General features: G+C 38.3%; 1 pseudogene; it reads right to left on the bottom strand.

The window, feature by feature from the left end:
• Window positions 1–1,120: 1,120 nt before the first annotated feature.
• On the bottom strand, window positions 1,121–2,905 carry LOC105492366 (alpha-enolase pseudogene; annotated as a pseudogene).
• Between the last annotated feature and the right edge of the window lie 5,600 nt (window positions 2,906–8,505).

Genomic DNA, 8,505 nt, shown 5'->3' with positions numbered 1-8,505 from the left:
TAGTACAGAGTGGAGCTGCAAGCTTTCTTGGAAGGCACCCTGAGGAGGGTCACAGTCTCTGGAGGTATGGGAGATCCAGCCCAAATCATAGGCAGGAAGCCTGACATTTTGCAAATGCACTGAGTCACTCCATAATGTTCTGTGAACTTCCTTTTTGAATTTTCTGGATCGGCTCTCTACAGTTCCTAAATTAACAACCTACAAGCTAGCTTCTTCATTCCCCTTTTGCTGAAGGTATCTAGTCTCATTATGTCTATTTATAACAACATAAAATCCTTCTGTGAATGAGACTAATAATATAAAATGTATCAAAGTCATGTCCAAGGACTGCAGGGCATATTAATTTGCTTCCATGGGTTTTAACTTGGCAGTTCCCATTAACATTAATGGGATTATTAGGTTAAAATGCAACATAATGAACAAAGAATAGTTATTACAACAGGCCCAAACAATTCATGTAAGAAACAAAAATTCCATAATAATGCATATTGCATGTAACCATTAAAATACGATTACCATACCATGGAGGAGAACTTTTATTATTCAAAAATATGTTCATAAATTTGGAATGCATGCTGGATCCTAACTGGTCACCAAGCCCTGTGATGGTAATAATGTGAGGCTCCTCCCCTTTGTGGTGGTTATTGCTAAGGGGAAACTCTTTCAGTCCCAAGGAGAGCTCATGAACAATAACATCTGTTATTTATTACTACCAAAATGAAAGTTTTGTTTTCAGAAGATGAAACTCCAAGCAGAATGATGCTAAGATAGGTAAAATTTGCAAACTAAATTATTTCCAGACAAATCAACCTCTGACAAAAATTATCCTGGCAATGTATCAATAAAGATCACTCATGCAGTTAGAAGCAATGCAAAAATGGCTTATAAAAATGTGCTCTTCCCTGAGTGCCTACCTCATATTTAAAAAAAAAAATTGGTACTGCAAAATTAGCATCCAGAATAATTGAAATATATATATATATACACACACACGTGTATATATACACATACACACATGTATATACACATATATACACACACATATACATACATATATGTATATAAAGTCTATTTTTCTATCTGTATGAGTTTATTTATTTATTTATTTATTTTTCTCATGGGTCACTGAGGCTTTTTATTTTAAGCACAAAACCACCGGGCATCTTGCCTGTGGCCACCCCGAAGATGACATGAGGCTCACATGACTCCAGACACTTGGTGGAAAGTAAGGCGAGAAAAACAGTGATTTGGGCCAATTACAGGACGGCAAAGCTAGAGCTGCCAAACAAGGCTCCGGGGAGCTTGGTTCTGTAGAAGTTCTAAGGGAAGCGGCACAGACTCCACGGCGGTGGGTGAGGGGCGCTAACTAGCAGGGACCCCTGCAAGCGTTGGTCGGGGCCTCGAGCTGCCCGAGCCGACACAAGGGGAGGGGTTCTATTTAGCCAACAGGTCACCGAAGGGCTTGCCTGCCCACAGCTTACTTGGCCAGGGGGTTTCTGAAGTTCCTGCCGGCAAACTTAGCCTTGCTGCCCAGCTCCTCTTCAATTCTGAGGAGCTGGTTGTACTTGGCCAAGTGCTCAGATCGGCAAGGGGCACCAGTCTTGATCTGCCCAGTGCACAGCCCCACAACCAGGTCAGCGATGAAGGTATCTTCAGTCTCCCCAGAACGATGAGACACCATGACGCCCCAACCATTGGCCTGGGCCAATTTGCACGCCTGAAGGGACTCGGTCACGGAGCCAATCTGGTGGACTTTGAGCAGGAGGCAGTTGCAGGACTTCTCGTTCACGGCCTTGGCAGTCCTCTTTGGGTTGGTCACTGTGAGATCATCCCCGACTACCTGGATTCCTGCACTGGCCATGAACTTCTGCCAAGCTCCCCAGTCATCCTGGTCAAAGGGATCTTTGATAGACACCACTGGGTAGTCCTTGATGAAAGACTTGTACAGGTCAGCCAGCTGATCAGGTGAGATGTACCTGCTGGGGTCATCGGGAGACTTGAAGTCCAGGTCATACTTCCCAGACCTGAAGAACTCGGAGGCTGCTACGTCCATGCCAATGACCACCTTATCAGTGTAGCCAGCTTTCCCAATAGCAGTCTTCAGCAGCTCCAGGCCTTCTTTATTCTCCAGGATGTTGGGAGCAAACCCGCCTTCATCCCCCACATTGGTGGCATCTTTCCTGTATTTCTCCTTGATGACATTCTTCAGGTTGTGGTAAACCTCTGCTCCAATGCGCATGGCTTCCCTGAAGTTTGCTGCACAGACTGGGAGGATCATGAACTCCTGCATGGCCAGCTTGTTGCCGGCATGAGAACCGCCATTGAAGACATTGAAAGCCGGGACTGGCAGGATGACTTCAGAGTTGCCAGCCAAGTCAGCGATGTGGCGGTACAGGGGTACCCCCTTCTCAACAGCACCAGCTTTGCAGACGGCGAGGGACACCCCCAGAATGGTGTTCGCACCAAACTTAGATTTATTTTCTGTTCCATCCATCTGGATCATCAGTTTGTCAATCTTCTCTTGTTCTGTGACGTTCAGTTTCTTGCTAACCAGGGCAGGCGCAATAGTTTTATTGATGTGCTCAACAGCCTTTGAGACACCCTTCCCCATATAGCGAGTCTTATCATTGTCCCGGAGCTCTAGGGCCTCATAGATACCAGTTGAAGCACCACTGGGCACAGCAGCTCTGAAGAGACCTTTTGAGGTGAAGAGATCAACCTCAACAGTGGGATTCCCACGAGAGTCAAAGATCTCCCTGGCATGGACCTTGAGAATAGACATGGTGAACTTCTAGCCACTGGGTCTCCTGGCCTAGGAGAAGAAGCGGCAGGTGCAGCAGACACCGAGGTGAGTGTGAAGCCGGCGAGGTCTGCGAGGTCTATGCGCTCTGGGTCCCCACACCTACTGTCCTCTATCTGTATGAGTTTATAAAGGTGGTCATGATAAACTACTACAGACTGGGTGGCATAAATAATACAAATTCATTTTCTTACAGTTCTAGAGGCTGGAAGTTCAAGATCAAAATGTTGACCGATTTGGTTCTCCTGAGGCCTCTCTTTGGCTTACAAATGGTCCTTCTCACTCTGTCATGTGGCCTTTCCTCTGTGTGTGCTCATTCCTGAGGTCTCTTCTTCTTACGAGGACACTAGTCCTATTGGATTAAGGCCCACACGAATGACCTCATTTTGACTCACTCACCAATTTAAAGACCCTGTCTCCAGGTACAAACACATCCTGAGGTGGTGCAGGTTAGTACATCTGCTTATAAATTCAGTCTATAACCAGCTATCTATCTGATTTCTCTCTTCTCTCTCTCTCTTTCTTTCTCTCTCTCTCCCCCTTTCATTTACCTAGTTTTCAAACCTGTTGTTCTTAAACCTGGAGAGCTATAAAATTGATAGTTCTTCTTAAATAAAATTGATATATATTTGAAAACTGCTGACTGCATTTTCATCCTGACCTGTCTTGCTTCCAGCAATGGAAACCAGTCACTTTCCCATCTATAAGGCAGAGTTTCCAATTTCTACTCTGGGATTATTGTGGGTATTTAATAATTTAATGAAAACACCTAATTCTGGTCCACAGATAGTCATCAATGCTTGCCAGTTTCTTTACTTTTATATGTACTGTTCATTCAGATTAAAGCAAAGGGACAATTCCACTGATTGTCAAATACAGCTTTAAATTTACATTGTATGGGAAAATTTTCCAGATGACTGAAAGAGCCAGTTTACATTCAGCAGCAGTTATAGACATTCTGAAAAATGAAGGAATAATTTGTGCAGACAATAGAAAAATTAGTGATAATCTGACAAAATCATAACAAAATCTTGTTTATAACAACATATTTTACTCCATTATAGAAACCACTGTTGGAAAGAGTTTGTCTTGTTATAATCAGGATTGTATTTAATTCAAGCCATTCATTTATACACGCATCACCTGACATATTTTGCCTTCAAAGTAAAATTAAAGCAATGAGAAAACTGCCTACTTTTATCCACGTGTAAGCTTTAAATCTAGAAAGACAGCGTAGTGACTCTAGAGGTGGCAGTGCAGTTGATGAAAGAGCCAGACGTCCAGGGTACAAGTCCTGACTTTTCAATTCACTGGTGTAGTGACATTGAGCAAGTTTCCTTCTCTGTGTTTCGATTTCTTCATGCATTCGAAGAAAGAACATCCAACTTATGCATATGCAAGCACTTAGACAATGGGTGGTATTGCACATGCTCTACTTACTGGGAAGTCTAGTTCAAGGCAAAAGAACCTAAATGCTGCTGGGTAATGCCTGGTCTATTTCTTTTCGGTAACATTTTAAAGCATCACCACCTAATCACTTATTTCTTTTCAAAATTTGTCTTACAATGTATTACAAATGATGATTTATATTCATTTCAGACATTATAAATTTTACCAAAAATATTAGAACTAGAGAAATCCCTCATAAATTCCATAACTCAAGGATAATAACTTTTAACATCTTTGCCAATCTTTTTGTACATATTGTCACAAATGCCAAAGCATATATTTTAAATAAATAGTATTCCATATATATTAGGTTATCTACTCATTTTACATGTTCAAGGTTGTTTGTACTAATACGATCATTACAATATATATTCTTTATGAGTTAAATGTTGATATACTGTACTGGCTTTATTTTTAAGGAGAAATGTATAATTTTATTCTAATAATAAAATGTTTAGTGATGTATATTCATTGAGCATTAGTATATGTCAGGAGCTGAAAATAAAACACATAAACAAACATGAATGAGATATGGAGCCGTGAGGGAGCAGAGAGGGACGTGACTTATGAGCTGGAAGATGGCTTTCAGGAACTCGATAGCACTCCTCTAGGCAAATGGTGGGTGGAATTGGAGGGATGGAATAGGAAAATGGATTGCAGGGAATAGAGCCCAAAGGCAAAGGAAACAGCAAGGAATGCTCTGGGCACCATGATCCCAGTGTTAGTGGCTGGAGTTGAGACTGCAGTGGTGTCCTGGATCAGAAAAAATCTCCAAACCACAGTGTGAGGAGCCTGGATGTCATGTGAGGTCCCAGGGGGCAGCTATGACACAAGTCAGGGAAGTCAAATTAAATAAAGTTTCTTTTAAGTATTTTATTTTATTTTCAAAATTGCAAAATTGTATATATTTATTGTGTACAACATGATGCTTTACTATCATATATATATTCATATATATATGAATGACTGAATCAAGCTAATTAATATATGCATTACTTCACAGTTATTTTTGTGATAAGAACACTTGAAATCTATTATTTTAGCTTTTTTTTTCCAAGACTGCAATATGGTATATTGTTGTTAACTATAGTAACCATGTCGTACTATAGATCTCATGAACTTACTCTTCCTATCTAACTGAAATTTTGTATTCTTTGACCAATGTCTTTCCAATCATCCCTCCCCATTGCCCCAGATCCTGGTCACCATCATTTTACTCTCCACTTATATAGTTCACCTTTTTAAGATTCCATATGCGAGTGAAATCATGTGGCATTTTTCTTTCTATGACTGGCTTATTTCACTTAATATAATGTCCTCCAAGTTCATCCATGTTGTAGCAAATGATAAAATTTCATTCTTTTTTATGGTCAACCAGTCTTTCATTGTCCACATATACCATGTTTTCTTTACCTATTCCTCCATTGACGGACATTTAGATTGAGTCCATCTCTTGACTGTTGTGAATAATGCTGCTTTGAACATGGGAATGCAGGTATCTAATTGATATACTGGCTTTGACTCATTTGAATATATGTCCAGTAGTGGGATTGCTGAATCACATGGTAGTTCTACTTTTACTTTTCTGAGGAACCTCTACACTGTTTTCCATAATGGATGTACTAGTTTATATTCCTACCAACAGTGTGCAATGGTTCCCCTTTCCTCCATATTCAGGCCAACACTTATCTTTATAATGGTCATTCTAACATTTGCGAGGTGATGTCTCATTGCCCTTTTAGCTTGCATTTCCCTGATGATTAGTGATGTTAAACTTTTTTCATATACCTGTTGGCCATTTGTATGTCTTCGTTTGAGAAATGTCTATTTACCTCCTTTGTCTTTTTAAAATTGGGTTACTTATTTTCTTGCTATTGAACCATTTGAATTCCTTACATATTTTGGATATTAACCCCTTATCAGATATATGGTTTGCACATATGTTCTCCTAATCTGTAGGATGTCTCTTCACTCTGTGGCTTGTTTCTTGTGCTGTGCTGCTGTGCAGAAGTGTTATAGTTTGTTGTAATCCCATCTGTCTATTTTTGCTTTTGTTGCCTGTGCTTTTGGGTTTATAGCCAAAAAATTAATTGCTTGGACTAACATCTCTAAGCATGTTTTCTTCTAGTATATTTTGGTTTGGGGTCTTATTTTTAAGTGTTTGGTCTATTTTGAATTGACTTTTGTATATGATATGAAATTAGGGTATAATTTAATTCTTCCACATGTTGATATCCAGTTTTCCCAGCATAATTTATTGAAGAGACTGCCTTTTTCCAATTGTGTGGTCTTGACACCTTTGTCAAATATCAGTTGACTTTAAAAGCATTGATTTATTTTTGGGCTCCCTATTCTGTCTCATTGGTCTATGTATTTGTTTTAATGACAGTGCCGTGTTGTTTTGATTACCATCACTTGTACTTTTTTTGAAGTCAGATAGTGTGATGCTCCCAGCTTTTGTCTTTTAGCCCAAGATTGCTCTGGCCACTTGGTCTTTTGTGGTTCCATATGAATTTTAGGATTTTTTTCTATTTCTGTGATAAAACATCATTGGAATTGCAGGGAATGTATTGAATTTGTACATTGCTTTAGGTAGTATGAACATTTAAAAAATACTAATTTCCTTAATCTATATAAATGAGACATATTTCCATTTACTTGTGTCTTCTTTAACTTTTAAAATCAATGTTTCATAGTTTTTAGTGCAGAGATCTTCACCTCCTTGGTTAAGTTTATTCTTAAGTATTTTACTTCATTTTATTGTAGCTATTGTAAATGGGATTGTTTTCTGATTTGTTTTTCACATAGTTCATTGTTAGTGTATGGAAACATTACTAATTTTTGTATCCTGAAATTTTACTGAATTTGTTTGTTAGTTCTAAGAGCTTTTTGGTGGATTTTTTAGAGTTTTGTATATATAAGATCATATTGCCTGCAAATAAAGAATTTAAATTCATTTTTTCCAATTTAGGTGCCTTTATATTTTTTTCTTGTCTATTTTCTCTGACTAGGTCTTCCAATGCTATGTTGAATAGATGTGACAAGAGTGGGCATTCTAGTCTCGTTCATTATCTTAAAGGAAAAGCTTTCAACATTTTATACTTGAGGATGATGTTAGCTATCGGTTTGACATATATGGCCTTTATTGTGTTAAGATGCATTTCTTCTATACCTCCTTTATTGAGAATGAGTTTTAATCATGAGTTTCATCATGAAAGAATGAATTTTATTGAATGCTTTTTCTGCACATTAAGATTATCATATATATTTAGTTCTTCATTTTGTTAATATAATATATCACATTTATTAATTTACATATCTTGAACCATCCTTGCATCCCTGGAATAAATCCCACCTGATCATGGTGAATTATCTTTTGAAAGTACTGTTAAAGTTTGTGCACTAGTATTTTGCTGAGGATTTTTGAATCTATATTTAAGGGTATTGGCCTCTAGTTTTCTTTTCTTGTAGTGTCCTTGTCTGGTTTTGATATCAAGGAAATCCTGGCCTCATAAAATGAGTTTGGAATTATTCTCTTCTTTTTTTCTGGAAGAGTTTGAGGAGGATTGATATTAATTTTTTAAGTGTTGGGTAAAATTTAGCCATGACACTGTCAGGTCCTGTGCTTTTCTTTGATGGGAGACTTTTTATTACAGATTCAATTTATTTACTTATTACCAATTTGTTCAGATGTTCTATTTCTTTATAATTCAATTTGGTAGTTTGAATGTGTCTAGGAATTTATCCATTTCTTCTAGGCTAAGTAATTTATTGTTTGTTATATAATTGTTTATAATAGTCTCTAATGATCATTTGTATTTTGGTATATAGCAGTGAAACTCTACTTCGGGATGAAAGAGAGGAGAAAGTCGAGAACAACTCGTTGGAATCTAGTTGTAGGGACTGAGAGAGTAGTTGCACAATATATCGAGATTGCAATTTAGATAATTTTGTGGGACATGTAGATACTCGTTTTGCATGACTGGCTCTCAGAATGGAGTCCTGAGAGAGAACCACATTACTGTGATGTAATATGCATGTGCTGGAGACCATGTGTTCACTAGAGAAACCATTGGGGGAGAACAAATGGAGAGTAAATTTTTTTTTTTTTTTAATTATGCTTTAAGTTCCAGGGTACATGTGCACAACGTGCAGGTTTGTTACATATGTATACTTGTGCCCTGTTGGTGTGCTGCACCCATCAACTCATCAGCACCCATCAACTCGTCATTTATATCAGGTATAACTCCTAATGC

The sequence above is a fragment of the Macaca nemestrina genome, chromosome 4, assembly GCF_043159975.1.
Source record: "Macaca nemestrina isolate mMacNem1 chromosome 4, mMacNem.hap1, whole genome shotgun sequence".
Classification (NCBI taxonomy): domain Eukaryota; kingdom Metazoa; phylum Chordata; class Mammalia; order Primates; family Cercopithecidae; genus Macaca; species Macaca nemestrina.
Note: the sequence above shows the minus strand (reverse complement) of the source record. Positions and strands in the feature narration are given on the sequence as shown.